The sequence below is a fragment of the Centruroides sculpturatus genome, unplaced genomic scaffold (assembly GCF_000671375.1).
Source record: "Centruroides sculpturatus isolate CEXI.00-Female unplaced genomic scaffold, Cexi_2.0 scaffold1194, whole genome shotgun sequence".
In the NCBI taxonomy this organism is placed as follows: domain Eukaryota; kingdom Metazoa; phylum Arthropoda; class Arachnida; order Scorpiones; family Buthidae; genus Centruroides; species Centruroides sculpturatus.
This window is the reverse complement of record NW_019385400.1, coordinates 163,450-179,981: the sequence shown is the minus strand read 5'-3', so window position 1 is coordinate 179,981 and position 16,532 is coordinate 163,450. Positions and strand designations below refer to the sequence as shown.

The window sequence follows — 16,532 nt, the reverse complement described above, 5'->3', positions numbered from 1 at the left end:
TCGAACAAAACATTCGAAATAGAAAGCCACTTTCAACCACTTTCAGCCTCATATCTCCCGCACCCTTATAGCTATCGAGACGCAACCACCCCTATGCACGAATGGAGACTTGGGGCTACCACCACATGCAAACACCATTCACGTGCGATGTGTAGTTTTGGCGGAAAAGTGAAATATAGGGACATACATGTCCATTTATATATATATATATAGATATAGAAGATATAGATATTTCTGATATTGTGATTACTAGTTACTGATTACAAAGATTGTAATATATATTATTGATGCTGGTGTTCTCATTTATGTAGGCCTACTATTTTCAAAAATTGCTAACTGAACAGGAATATCTCATAATTTATCTCACGACCCTAATATTTTGAAATGCTAGAGTCATGAGATAAATTAGGGATGAAGAGTGGCAAGTAATTGGACTTCCTGAAACTTTAGTTGTAATATGCCTTACACCAAAGGAGAAAAGAATCTCTTCACTAACTGCACCTATATAAAACACCACACATCATTTTTTTTTAAATGCACTAAACATCTATTTTTCTAACATTTTCTTAATCAACATTCTTCAGGAAATAACTTAAGATCACACTTTACAGACAACAAACCTATAGAGTAAATTACAGATTTGTTCTTTGTAATGTATAAGTTTGTTATTTCCTGAAGAAGGTCAGTTAAGGAGACTGTTAAGATTAATGTTCACTGCATTAAAAATGGAGATGTGTAGAAAAAAGAATGTCTAAGAATTGTACCAAGTGTCCTGACTAATCAAGAAAGCAACTCCTCAGCATCTTTTCTCCTTCAGTTGTTATTTAAACTAATAGCGAATGCTGCAGTTGAGTTTGAAGAAAGAAAACAGTACATTAATACTCCGTTAACCAAGTAACCTAATTAACCACGTTACCATGTTATCTGAGGCAAACCTGTAAGTGAATATAATACTTTTCTTACACTGTAATTTGTAAAAAAATATTTAAAACAATAACATGTATTCCAAAATTATTTGTTTCTGTTACTTTTAATCATTTAACTTCAATATGAGACAAACCATTCATATTAAAATATAACTATAACAACACATTTTTACTCTTAAAACTATTGTATGTATGTATTAGCTGTATAATAAATGAAATAAAAATTGTTATTATGTATGATTAAACACACTAAGGTATAAAAAAAAGCTTAAAAGTGTTACCATATAATTTAATGAAAAATTAAATCAAAGTAAATGCTTTAATGGAGTGATTACTCAATTAATTGATTGAGGAAGTAAGTGTAGATTAAATTAAATAAAAAAAATACCATTTCGTAATGAGTCACGAGTAGTGTTTGGAGTCATTTTGTAATTTCTATTAAAAACTGAACAGCAGATATAGGAGTGCCGTAACGAAACAACATCGTGCAGGTAGTGCTAAGCAGGCTATTACCGTATACACACATGTATTTTCAAATGAGAAGCAACCATGGATATGATTTGACTTTTATACTGTTCCATATAATGCATGTGAATGATGTAACGAGTAAAAAATAATAATTTGTTTACTCAGGGATCACTCTGAAAAATTTTTAAAAATTGCCAGCCATTTCACTAGTTTTAAATTCTTTTTGACACCAGTTTTAATTATTAAGTAATGCAGGTGATGGTAGCCTTATCAGTTTGGTGTCTGGAAAACAAAAGTATCGTGTTAAGTTGTCACTTAAAAATAGGAATAAAGTCCATCCAATAACCATTCTAAGGAATGAGAAAAATTGAGCGGAAATCAAAAGAACACTGGAAATGTATAAAATTCTGCTAAGAGATAAGATTCAATAGCAACCTCACATATATCAGATCTATAGAAAGATCACTCAAATAACTCTTAAAACTTTTTTCTAGAACTTCATCCGAAGGTCCTAGGATGGACCGACAAAGTTTATGTTTCAAAAATTAATTGCAAAGCTATATAAGGCTAGTGTATTTGTATTTTTGAATAATTTTTTAATGAATAATTCTGAATAACACATTTTATCACAATGTTTAAATGGTATTTCACATATTGTGTCATGTCAAAACTTTCACATTTTAGTCTACTGAAAAAAAGGATGAAAGTGAAAAAAAATTTTTTTCCACTAATAAATTCTCAATTTTCTGTCAGCCAATATAAACTCCCAAATCTGGAAACACTGGGTAGCATTGCACAAAAACTGTCTTTGGTTCTCAACGTCACTTCCTGCTTACATATCCGAACTTGCCGCGTATCGCTAGGTGTTTGGTGCATGGTACTTCCATCGAACGAGAGTTTGATATTCTGCAGTTTTTCTGAAGTGTGCTTTGTGATTTCATTTTATGCAAATGCCAAAATAAGCAAACTAGAGCTTTGCCAGTAATATAATTTTATCGTCATTTTAATAAAAACATTGCTGAGTGGCGATTTTGGCTCTATGCAGCATGACTCCCCCATTTACTTACCTGAAATTATGATAATACATGACATATATCTCATTACTGCTCACTCCACTGTTTCTAATTTATCAAAGCTCAAGTAAAAGTTTTGAAATGTTTTAATAATAAGAAATCCTACTTATGTAGTTTATTTGACACAATGTCCTTTCTATTCTTTTAGCATCATCAAAAAGTACTTTGATATACTGCATGGTTCTGTTCTTAGCTGTTTATTTTCTATAGCTTGTACCAATTATTTAATTCCCAAATTATGTTGTATTGTTTTAACTTATGCATATGGCTTGAAACTTATTAATTCTGACTTTAATTTATTGCAATGTGATTTGTTTATGCTATGTCATCTTTTGTCTTCATTTAATCTCTGTAAATTTGACTAAATCTGCACTGTTTTCTTCTTTGGTTTTCACTTCTAACTCTTATCTTCTATATAAATAATTTTATCAAATACAAACGTTTGTGTAATGATTTATGTGTTAATTTTTTATTCATCTTCCTTTTAAACAACATATTGACAGTTACTAAAGGTCTTGCTACTTGAACAGGAATTTCATGGAGACACTCTCATATTTCTAGTACAAATGTTCTTAGAGCATTATACTGTTTATCAATATAGTGTGTGACTGCACCTTCTTCATTACATAAAATACTTAATGAATTACACAAAGTTTATCTTTTAATTTATAAATTATGCAAGAGAAATAACAAGAGAAAAATTAAGATTTATATATTTAATGGTTTTTTTCTACCTCTTTATTCTTGTCTCTCCCTCATACAACTAGAAATGATTCCTGTATTGCTATTTCCTACTGTTTAAATTTTACAAAATGATTTTATTAATCCAAACCCTGTTACTATGAAGTCAAAGAGACATAAAAATTGACCCTTTATATTAACTGGTTAACATTAAAATGCCTATCCTCCCTTCTGCATGAGTCCACAAACCTACTTTGCATAGACCAACAAAGTAATAGAGAGGTTGAGGCGCACGTATTTAGCCCAAAACGTGTACGGGTAATGGGTGAGCGCCTCCATCTGGCAGTTCTGGACCGTTGATAATGGCGTTTGCTACGTGTAGCTTGGTGAGTACACGATCGGCTTAAACGTTTTCATTTTTCGTGTTTGGGGTTAAAATAATGATTTATTTTGCTTCCGCCATTTTTTTCAACTTATTTCCCATGAGTCAATGCGCGATGTTCACTGAGTCACGTGATGTTATGAACGTGTGCCTCAACGATTTTTACTTGGACTTGAAATGTGTAACGTGTACTTCTGCTACCTGTACACGTTTAACGTTTGAACTTGTGCCTCAACCTCTCTAATAACTGGGGTTACCCAGTACTAGATTTGTATATTCTATTAAGAACATTAAACATCTTTAAACACCAAAATGGTTTATTTTTAAAACATACCTCTCCTGGTGCTTATTTGAAGATTCGGATGGAGTTTATTACCTCGTGACAAGAAATGAGTAGATATAAATGAAAGAAATACTTTTATTGCTTATACATTTTGAAAACTATCAAAATCATTTATGGATTAGGATACAGCATTTTAAATAATTATTGTTTTTTGTAGTTAACCTGATTCAGTACCTTCTGATTTGGTTGTTATGTTGACATTCATGTCTCTTTTGTAATCATTGTCAGAGTTGGAATCACAACTTATGATTGCAACTTTCCCAAGTTCAATATTCAAAAATATTTATAATTTTATTTCCAAAACTATTCCCATAAACCTTGAATCAAAAAGTACTGTCTGAATACAGACAATTTAAAAGGACAGAATTTTAATTAAATTCAGTACCCGAATCATTCTAAACTACGTTACCTTATATAGTGCACTACTTCAATATGTTTCCCATGCTTTTCGACATGTGTTTTACTTTTAACAGAACCTCTTTTCTCCGGGGTTTAATTGAGGAAATAGAATAAAAAAACTGAAAGTACACTTCTACCAACTGCCGTACAATATCGGGCTACATTTTGGCGATAATAATTTGAATTACCGATTAATTTATCCCTAAAGGGACGCGTTAGGCGCAATCTTGTATTAAATTTAATAATTATAATTTAATTAAATAATTTATATGGCAGTTGGCATAGCTTTATAGTAACAAGTCAGATTTCGTAGGATGTTTACATCTGTTATTGTTGGAGGTAGTAACATTATGTCTTTGGATTTTACTTAAATAAATTGAAACTGAGAAATGTTTATGTGTAATATAATGTTACTGGAATGTAGTCATATAGTTTCACAACATATAGGTTAATGTCAAAAGCACTAACACTATCCAGCAAGAATGACATAAACTACATGTTTACATACGTCAAGACATTATCCAATTACTATAAAACATTTTCTTGTATTTTTCGCAATATACAGGCATACCCCAAATTATGGCTCTAAAAACTTGGACATTTTCAACTGTTACTTTCTCAAAGTTATTGAATTTGCTTCTGAGTTATGGTCTTTCATGTCAAGACTTATAATTTGATAAAATATAAGTAATCTCTACAGTTATTAATATTTCAAATGTAATGTATAGATTATAAATCTACTAATAATAACTGGAATTTAACTATTTCATAATTTTACATCTTCGGTTTCTTGAGAAAACAATTATTGTTTCGTCACCGACAAATTCCGATTAGAAAAAATATCCACAACTGTTAATTAAAATAATTTCTAACTTATAATGAAACATTTTATATAAATATATTACAGGGGTTAGCAATCTATGCGATTTATGCAAGTTGTGATAACAACTAATTTTTAATGGCATCGGCATGCAGCAAATTCCAAGCCGACAGCACAGTTGAGCAATAAAAAATAACGTTTCAAAACTACGTTTGTAAATAATTCGCTGACAGTTCAAAACAGATTTCCATCTATTATTATTATTATTATTTTCATTGTATATTCCACTACTACGTAACTGTTTTTAAATTCCCACTTATTGTTTTTAGATTTGCCGAAAATTTGCCCAACGCAACACTATAGATGAAGCTCTGTGCCTTATAAAATATCATAAAGTGGGTTCATAAAATACAACAGAAGAGTAATTTATAAGGTATCTTCAGAGATCAATTCATTTCTCTTTTTCACTTGATTTTTATCCATAATGTATATTTAAAAAAAAAAACCTTTACAGTTCAGCATTTAATTATTGAAAAACGCATGTTATTGGCCGATTTAACTAGCTGTATTTAGATTTGAACTGTCCATAATGACAAGATTCCTGAATGATACTTCAAAACAATTCGTTATTACCTTTGAACAGTCATTTTGGAATTCCGTTGTTACGGACAGTTCAAATAGGAAGACGGCTAATTAAATTCAAAAATTAAATGCTGAATTGCAAAGACTTTTGGTTTTACCATTCATAATAAATATTGAGACAAGAACAGTATCAGATGCAATAGAAATATGAATACTTTTTTTTAAATTTGTGCGAGATTAAATGATTAAAATATATAATGTGTACAGTTATGTATTTTTCTGCAGGAAAGTTTCATTACATTAATAATTTTGTATATTAAATCAATTTACTTTTACAGTGATTAAAAAGTAACCCGAACACCGAATAAATTTAAAATTTGCATAAAGAAGGTACCACAAAGCTTAACAAAATCATCTATTTTCACACTACAAAAAACAAGAATTTTTCTTGGTGAAATATTTATCTTGACCTTTATCTTGAGGCTCTTCTCTGCCTCGATATGCTAGAACTGTTGCTTTATACAGTTTTAGCATATCAAGGCGGAGACAAGCCTCGAGGTAAAGGTCAACTCCACCAAGTAATAGTTGTTGTTTCTGTAGTGTGAAAATACATGGTTTGTGAAGCTTCTTTACGCTAATCTTTAAAATTGTTTCTATAGTTTTATAAGTGTTTTAAGTTAAAATACATTTACTCTACATCTGTATATAATTCTTTTTCATCATCTTAGAAAATCAGGCATGGGTCATTTTGCAAAATAAAAATGCCATTCTATTATTTTATTCTGCAACAGCAATCATAAAAGGTTGCTGATCCAATATATATTATTATTATTATTATTATTACTGTATGTATTCTGTTATTTTTGTTTTAATTTATGCAATAAAAGTTTAAGTTTAGATTTTTAATAGTAATAATAAAAAGTAAATATAAAAACTTACGAAAACAGAGCAGTACTTTGATAACAATTGCCAAGAAAAAGCAAAAACATTGATAAAAAAATTAATTTTTCATCATCTATTTAAATTAATTTGTATATAATTTACATTCAGAATCAGTAAATGAAGTAAAACTAAGAGGTTAAGACAGACATGTATTTATAAGCATAGAAAATTGGTAAGACAATATTAAGGTAATCCATTTTACGGCAAGATTATCACAGAAGGGAAGGAAAACCGAACATGGAGACTCCAAAAATCAAACATCTGAAGAATTACAGACATTTAAACTGACAGATCATTCTAGGACAAGTTAATTATGAATAGAATAATCCAGAGACAAAGAATCCAAAGAAATGTTGTATCTTTAAACAGAAGAGAATAGAAATTTAGTTTCAAAACAAATCTAAACTGTACAAATGCAGCTTTGAATAAGGTGTTTTGGACCTTATCAGGGCTGTAAACTATGCTGACAGGAGTAAAAAAGTCACAGAAACTGACGATGTGCTGTGATCCTCGACAAGATATACAGCCTATCTGAAATTAACTTGTAACAAAATGATACGTATGTATGTAAACAAATAAATTTTAAATTTGACATTTCTCTTCTTATAAAATATATTGATAATTATCACATTAATGAATTTTCTAATAAACATAATCTATTAAACGTATAGATAATAACCTAAATGGAATTCACAGAAATACTTGTTAGATTAATCTCCTCGCAGAAGTTTTCTGCTCATTTTCTCTTTAATCCTAACAAATTACTTAAGGATATTTTCACTTTTAAACTTTACTCGCGCGCGAGGGTCTTCAACATTGTCGAATAGTCAGATTTCGGAGGGGTATATCTCGCAAAGGGTCACACACTAAAGATATTTGTAAACAAACATTATTCTAATTTAACTAATCTTATTAATTACACACGTTTAGTATTGTTTTATCCATTTTACTTTAACAAGTAAGTTTTCTACTCGAGGTATAGGGCAATGTTTTTCGACCTTTCTCTCGCTGCAGACCGGTAAAATTACAGACTAGACGAGTATTTATGCACGACTACAAATTACGCTTATTTATTAAGCATACATCTGCTTACCTAAAGTTACCGTACGTAACAAAGTGTGCACAGGAAGTCCGGATTAACATTTAAATGTCACCCGTAATCGACCGTGCCCGCTTCGGTGCGGTCAAACATCTTTCTGCGGACCGGAAGCCGAAAAACACCGGTACAGGTTATGGCACATGTCATCTAAATAGAAAAATGCAGACAGTCGGTTCCTCCGACTATTTTAATCCCGTGACATAAAGCTCCGACCGCATCATCTCTACCAATTTTGGAGCGAAACAAGTCGAACAAAACAAAATTACGGTAGCAATTTAATTCGGTCGGACGAGACAAAAATAAATTTAAAAAGTTTAAAAAAATGACAACCAGGTGAGAAATTGGCGCCAAATGATGTAATACGGATTTAAATTCACGCGAAATTTCGAAGGTCCTTGGTAAAATTTATTGCGCAAAATTAATCTAATTACGGAATCGGCTCACGTAACACAAGAATTCGAATTTTTTTTATTCGTATTATTAATATTTATTTAAATTTAATCGACTAGAAATCCGATTTAAAGCATTTTAATTATAAAAAATTAAAAATTCGGTGGTATTTTTCGTCGTTATTTTCGGAAAATATGGGATGCGAACAGTCAATTCCCTCCTATGTTAATTTTTACCTGTTCAGGTAAGATAAGAATAACGTCACTTCCTGTAATCGACATATTAAAATCCCGATGACGTTTCCCCGCGAATCAAACTTTAAAAAGAGTAGGGAAAAAAGGAAGAAAATAAAGTAAATCTGTGGGGAAATTTTCAAACTCCGTTCGTGCTAAAAACAGAATTTGCCAGGAGAATGTTTACCGACATTTTCTTTGTCGAATGTGTTTTTTTCTTTTAAATCGATCGAATTATATCAACGAAAGATACTCTTTAGCGGTTATTTGCTTAGTCTCATTACTTACTTTACTAAGGCAAACAGTTTCGAATTCGATTATTTAGACTGACGATCACCATTCCGCCGACCCGACCGACGACTCTTCCCAAACACGGCCGCCATTTTCGTTGCTAAGTTACACTTACGCCCCCTGCCGAATTTGTTACCGATTGAGAAAACAATTTTTTTTTTTTTTTTTTAATTAAACTTTGGAGTGGAACCGTGTTTCGCCGACCGTTTCTAAATAATTATATTTAATATTTCTACAAATTATTTTAAAATTTAATATAAGCAATCGTTCGCTTTACTTCGAAAATAAAAAAAAAAAAAACAAGAAAAATCCAGCGAGGAGTTGCTTAACTTTCCCGGCAACATTTAAAACTGGGTGTGTGGCTCCATCTGTTATGGTATTTTATTTTTGATTATTATAAAATAGCCAAAAAGTGCCAAAAGTGCACGTTTTGATTGCACACCGGTTGGCGTGTAATACAGCGTTACTGTAGAGCAATAATAAATATAATTACATAAACATGTATTTTTTAAAAATTGCTTATAAGTCGATTGTTTTATATACACTATGTTACTTCTAACAACAAAATATCGAGTGTCCCAGTTCTAGTTTTCGAAGGTAGAATGTCTTAATCTCTGTCCTAGATTTTTATCCTACTTTAACCTTTCGAATTACGGCAGTCGTTAAGTGAGAATTTGTCTGGTTGTGAGTAAAAGTAGGGCCAGACTTTAATTGACGAACAATTTCTTCCGATAATGTACTTTAAACGGGGACGAACCATCAACTGCAAGAACGTTTACCCATCATCCAAAAACAGGTGGAATTCTCGCTACAGAATTCTTTCTATTCCCGTACCATTGGCACGCAACTAGTAGCGAAAAACAGTGAATAAAGGCCGACTGCTACACGCCCTGTCATTAACATTCCAACGCCGTCGTCTTCGATTGCAATGATGCCATGACAGAGAAGAATGGATTGCTACAGTATCGTTCTATTCGAGTGCTTCGATCACGCCTTTACTGTTTTTTGATGGCACACTGATCTGTGGAAACATCTCTAATGACAGTCGATCACCCTAGTAGTGTGCGACGGCACAGCGGTATTTTCAAGAAACCATACATCCTCGTGTTCCCTTTAATGGAAGGGCTTCAATCTTTCGTATTCTAGCAATATAATGCTCGATCGCACACAGCCAGGATTTATCAGGAAAGTCGTCATCCATACCGGATTGAATCGCCGCACGTATCAAGGAAGGAGAGGCCCTACAAAGTATTAAGGATTGATTTAAATTGTACCGCTATTGTATAGGAAATTGTGACGACTTATTACCATGATCATTCGATTCTAACGCCTCTTTGGTGGGTAAATTTTTTGTCAATAAGTGAATATTAATGTTCTGTAAAGTACAGTACATAAATATGCCGCAGCACCAGAAGTATGCAATTATACTCCATTTTATTTAACGTACAAGTTGACCCCCCTATAACACTGTTGATTATTCCGTTTTATATGAATTCCATATTGTACGAGTCACTTAGATTTTACAGATTCGTGAGCCATTCACAGCCCGTCACACATATTTGTAAAATCTAAGTGACTCGTACAACATGGAATTCATATAAAACGGAATAATCAAGTGTTATAGGGGGGTCGATTGTATTTGAAAGGCGTGAACTCGCGACCAACTGTCAGTGTTCAGTGATTTTATCCACTCGACCACTGGTGGGTATGTGGGTACCTGGGCTGGCCACACGGTTTTATTCACGTTAATAACACTTAATTAAATAGGGACCAGCTTCCCATAAAAGATCTTTCGAGAGGCATTACCCCCTAGACAGATCTCCCGTGTGTCGTATTGCATATACGAATGAAATCTAAAACAGTGGGACTCGTTCTTTTCCATGAAAACACGAATAACAATTGAATTGTTTATACCAGGAGTCGGTAACCTCTTATAAAAGAGGGGCTAATTTTTCGAAATGTCAATAGAAAGTCTAATTACAAGTGCCGCAGTTGTGCAAATAAAAAGTACAGTACATTTAACACTGTATTATTATCAGTTTATGAACTTACACTAGTTACAGTTTGCTAGTAAATAGATATTAGTCAATAATTAAACAATTAATAGCTAATAATTGCTATTAACTAGACGATACAACAAGATCTATTCAAATGTCACTATCTTTCATCTGAAATATTGTAAATGATTTTAATTAAATTGGAAATAAATGTCTAATTATTAAACTTTACACAAGATTGAAGCTTAACCATATCTTTAGGGCAAATTCGGATATTTAATTAATTAATTAAAAATTACCTTTAATTAATAGAGGGATAAATTGTGCTTTTATAATTCTACCGAACAGAATAGGAACCGGGTTGTCCACGTGTATTTTTCGGGTTTAACACTTAAATAATGGGCAGTCTTTCTACAGAAAATCATTAGGAATGACTGCCCCATTGTCCGATCGCTCAGTGTTGTTTTGCCACGTCTCATCGTACCAAACCGAATTAATTAGATAGACGATAAATGATAGGAACCGTCCTTATTCCTTCGATTATCCGGGAAATGGGGGATAATTTCGATGACGACAGCTGCCTGACAGAACCAGGAGGAAATGCGATTCATAAATATATATTAGAAAGACGTGATGAACCGAATGATGAACGTTCGACAATTATCGTTAATGACACGTGACGCCGCATAATTTGGCCTGTTTCTGTTTACTTTTGAAAACAAGATATAGACTTGTGGTGGCCCTTTACCTATAACATAAAAGAGGCCTTCCCCTTTTTTTAACCAAACAATAATGGATAATATGTATAAGACCCTAAGTTTTATCTTGTTTAGATAAAACTTAGGGTCTTATACATATAAGACCCTAAGTTTTATCTTGTTTAGAGTTTTTCTGTTAATTAATTGCAAATGATTGCATCATTGTTTCTGTAATCGTCTCGAACAACTTGGAAAGAGCATAAATTAACACGGCATCTGCCTACACGCAAACCTCGCGTGAGGATTGTAGGATTAATAGGATAAGGCAAAGCAACACGTGGGCGATCTGTTTTCTGGGTAGACCCTGTTTAGATGTTAAACGGGTGAAGAATATCCGAAAAAATCCATCTGGGTAGCCCGTCGGTGAGGCGCGAACCCGTGACCAGTGTTCGGTAGTTTTATTCGCTTCGACTCTCTGTTAAACAAGACCTCGTCGGACAATACCCACTTTAAAATTAGGTTCTAAGCTGTGTGTGTTTCGTGTGTTCTGTGTGTTCTGTGTGCCTGTGATCGTGTGTTCCTGTTTGCCTGTGATCGTGTGTTCCTGTGTGCCTGTATTTCGTGTGTTCTGTGTGCCTGTGTTTCGTGTGTTCTGTGTGCCTGTGATCGTGTGTTCTGTGTGCCTGTGTTTCGTGTGTTCTGTGTGCCTGTGTTCGTGTGTTCTGTGTGCCTGCGATCGTGGGTTCTGTGTGCCTGCGATCGTGTGTTTTGTCTGTGACAAAATATATTAAAAAATAACAGCGGAAAGATGATTTAAAGCTAGAAATTTACAAAAAATATAATTTAATTTCATATTTAAAAAGAATGACAATGAAAAGCTAACGTTTAGACTTAAAACAAAGGAAAAAACAACGAATCATACGGACGAATAGTTTCAAACAGACGTACTGTAAGTACAGTACAGTTTAATAAAGTTGAGAAAAAATAATAATTAAAGAGAATTTATAAAATTTAATAATTATAATTAGAAAACAACACAAATTGATGCTTAGAGGTAAGACCCGATATTAAACCATTCGCTTTTGTATTATTCATCTTATCGATTCATACACGCGATAAACACATATTCATCAATTTTCAACGGACGAAATAAATTAAATTGCGTACACTCGATACACACAAGGATTATTTATCTGCGAGTGGAATCCATCAATTTCTAATATAAAAATACCAGAAGATATTGTGTAGCAGATAATCGCTCAAAAGTAATAAAAAATAACACTATTAAATACAGTAGATAATACGTAATGTACGGTACAAGACTTGTGATTTTATTTATACTCGAACGGGAGAGGGATGATGAAAAGACTAGAGCTGTTTTAGGACCGTATTATCTGACCTACTCGACAAACCAACCAATAGAAAGTGTCCTTAAGATCGGAGTATTATTAAAATACAGTGGGTGTTTCTAAACAGTGACGTAACTAGGGGTTAGGGGGCCTGAAATTGGGCATCAAAAATCATTGTGTGTTAGTTTATTCGGTCAGGCCACGCGAAACTCGGATCGTCTGTCAAGGGCCGGAAATTAGCCCCTATTTGGATGTTACAAACGTGGAAAACTCCACGTGACAACCCCATTGGCTAAGAGGAAACCCTCGACTACTAGTGGACTCATTTTGATTTTTAAATTTCGTAACTTAATTTGGCTTCTCCTTTCTCTAGAAAAAGGAGGAGCCAAATTAAGTTACGAAATTTGGCTCCTCCCGTTTAAGATATTGGCTCCTCCTTTTTCTAGAAAAAGGAGGAGCCAATATCTTAAACGGGGCATTTAAAATACTAGTTACGTCACAATTAAGTGTGACGTAACTAGTTTTTTTAAATGCCCCGTTTTACGTCACACTTAACTAATTCGTTTCGTACGAAACGGATTATATCATTGGTTGACTTACTTATCAGCTTGCTTTTAATACACCAAAACAATAAATAAATTAAAACAATAAAGAAACAACACACAAAGTTAATGAACTGTTCAACTTGACATAAAGTTATTGAAAATATTCCTTTTTCACGTTTCATTTAACTTAACGGTATAAATTTATGAAAGTATCTACCTGTTTTATTGTTTTATCCTACGTGTTCTGCAGTGTAGACGAGCGGAATAACATACTTTTCTGCCCTACTGATGATTTATAGTTAGGTAATATATACATCTGGTCTTTTCGTATCGAAATTTTTGAATAATACCACCATTTAACTTCCTTTTTTTTTTTGTTAATATCGAAAACATGTTGCCAAGTAGTCGAATAATAATTGTTTTATTATAAAAAAAAAGAATGGGATCGATGACGTTGACGTAACACACTGTAAGTGAACGTCATCGATCTTACTTAGAACGTTCGCATGGTCAGGTAGATTGTTCCACGTTCGAAAAGAAAAATAAATACCTGTTTAACATAATTTCCGGTTTTATTAAGCCGATGCCAGTAAATTTGGGTGCCATTTTACAACCTTTATCGATCCCGTAATCCCAATTGACACTCGTTATTAAATATTAATCCGAGGTGTGTGTGTGATAACGTGGACAAAACGAAACGAGCGTATCTTGTGTTTGCTTTACTGTTTAATTGCTATTTTATTGCGTAAAAAATAAAGGGGGGAAGGTGATTATGCCAGCGATCGTTACGTATTGCAGAGAAGGCCAACGTATCGATCGATATAACGAGAATTTTTATACGCGATCGAGAAATTAGAAGGATTTTTTTTACGTTAGTTCGAATGCTTGTTCTGTTTTATTCGTGGTTAATTTGGTTCCATTTACATTTGTGGTCCACCCAATCTGAACGTTTGTTGTGGGTTCGCGCTTCATCAACCCGGCTTTCCACGTGGTTTATTTCACGTGTCTAACACCTAAATGGGGGGGGGGCTATTTCAGGAGATACTCCCTAGTGTTTTACGTTGCATTGTTCCATCAATCCGATCCAACCAGACTTGTGCATCTTCTATTTTCGTAGATTGGTAGGAAGTTTTTGTCCGAACGTCACATCTGGAACACTGAAGAAGAACCGAAAGACGAATGATTCCACCTCATACAGCTTATTTTTACCTGTGTGATAACACGGCGATCCTCTTTTATAAACAGGAAGCCAAGATCTAATAGGCATTGTAACCCCTGACGTCTTGCAAAGTGCTTGAGATGATTGGATCGTCCATATGGAGCTATGTGCAACACGATGGCAATCACACAAACAGTTATTATTATGTCTATGGTGCGTGACACCCTGTATAATATACACTTTTACTGTTTGAATTACCAAATGAGAAGGATTAAACCTCCAAATCTTCGTGTGTACAAGGCATTCTTGAATGCAAACGGGTGTTCTCTCAGGATCTTTCAGGATCCAGTGAGATATTGTTTCCCATAGTAGTTATAATACAATGAAACAAACCCTTAACCAAACTTAAGCCCGAATCCCCTGATTATTTTTCGGATTATCGACCAAGAAAGGGGTTTTAAGTTAATCTTTTTTCCAGAATATTCTAAGTTGTTTAATTAAATTCGAAATAAATTTCTAATTATTAATCTTTAGACAAGGTTGCTGCTCATTTTTCTTTCTTTAGATATCAAACTAATTAAAAATTAATTAAATACCCGAATTTCTAAAGTCTTGCCAAAGGATAAAGTACTACATAATTACGGGCATATTTGTAAATCGCCATTGTAAAATGTAAAAAGAAAAAACAACATTAATTCCAATTTTGGCCCATAAATTAGTGTATTTTTCCTTCCATAATTGCATCAGCGACCAATAAAAGTCCGTTTCACACGAGCGGCAAAGTTGCGACAACGACGAGCGCTGACGTTTGAATTAACCAATTACGTCTTTCGATTTTCAAGGTCATAAGAAGCGATTGGTGGAAACGATGATGACGCCGTTCGGCCTTTAATTCTTCTCGATACAGAAAAACTGTCGGTAAGATGGCGCCACGAACCTTCTATCGTTTTCTCGAGTCCAAAAGGGGGGAGGGAAAGCTAGGGATTTTTCCCTAGGAATGGTCCATATCCATTGTTTAAGACTAGTAAAGGGGCCCGCGAACTAGCCTAGTTTATTCCAGGCCCCATACAAGATCTCGGCGGCTCTACTGTTAGCGTGGACGTTTAGCAGCAGCCATCGACAATTTTAAATGGCTAATAGAGGCACTCTTAATGGCGAACAAAAGTAGTAAAATATTGTTTATTAGTGCTTCGTAAACCTTTAAGTGTCGAGGTATATATTAAAAGCTCGTGTTAAAAACGTCTGGCCACCCCCCCAAATTTGAGAAGCTTCCTAGATGGACGGTTGCGACTGGGGGTGGTGGGGATTCCGTCTTGCCCTTTATGGGCATACCCCTATAATACTACGGGTTAAGTTTAATACCGTTGAATATTAGGGCCTAGAGAGAGAGGGGAGGAGGCCCTAACTAAAGTAACAACGCAAATAAATACCTGCAGCGTTAAATTCGGGTTATTTTTTTCTCTTAGAGGACTTCTTCACCGGAAGGGCCACCCTTAGTCCCGACTCAAAATACTGATCGTTCGGTGGAAGTGGGGCAGGATTAACGCTTAATTCTGCCCCACTTCCTCTTAAATTGTTTCTGGTGAAGGCCTACTCCCGGAAATAGGGAGTAGGCCCTTACCAGAAACAATACTTCGCATTCCTCCCGGAATGGAGAGTGGTGTCCGGTTTAAACACGCGATTTCGTGTCCACTTAACGAAACACACCGGAGACGAATAATTCGAAAACAGGAAGAATTTAACCCCCCGAACTCTCGAGCCTCCGTTACGTCACTTCCTCCTGGACTTAACACGGACGACGGCGCGGTCAGGCAGCTTCTTCAACCTCCGGACCCCGTAATTTTCCCGTCTAGGCAGCGAGGTAAAGGGACGGAGGGACTAGAAACCTCTTCCCCTCCTCCCTTTGATCCCTTCTGATATAAAAAAATCCCGCCCAAAGGGATAAATCGTTCTCCTCCGTCGTCCGTCGACCGACTTTCCGACCGCGGTCGTCGACTTTTCTCTCCGTCGAGGAGGGACGGCGCAGAATCCGCCATAATTACCGACGGCGACGACAGAGGGCGGGCGGCGTCCGCCGACGGCCGTCGTCTTCCCTTCTCTCGTCGACCCCCCCGCCGTCCAGAAGGGCCCGGGGGCCCACCGGCCGCTTCGCGTT

General features: G+C 34.6%; 1 protein-coding gene across 3 annotated transcripts in view; it reads right to left on the bottom strand.

Moving 5' to 3' along the window:
- The window catches only part of LOC111638542 (neurabin-1-like), a 66,703-nt gene extending 57,942 nt beyond the window's left edge, over nt 1-8,761 (bottom strand). For all 3 annotated transcript variants that reach the window (XM_023384268.1, XM_023384267.1, XM_023384266.1), the window contains exon 1: nt 8,627-8,761. The gene's annotated coding sequence lies outside the window, so the exon portion shown is untranslated. The remainder of the gene's footprint in view (nt 1-8,626) is intronic.
- Between the last annotated feature and the right edge of the window lie 7,771 nt (nt 8,762-16,532).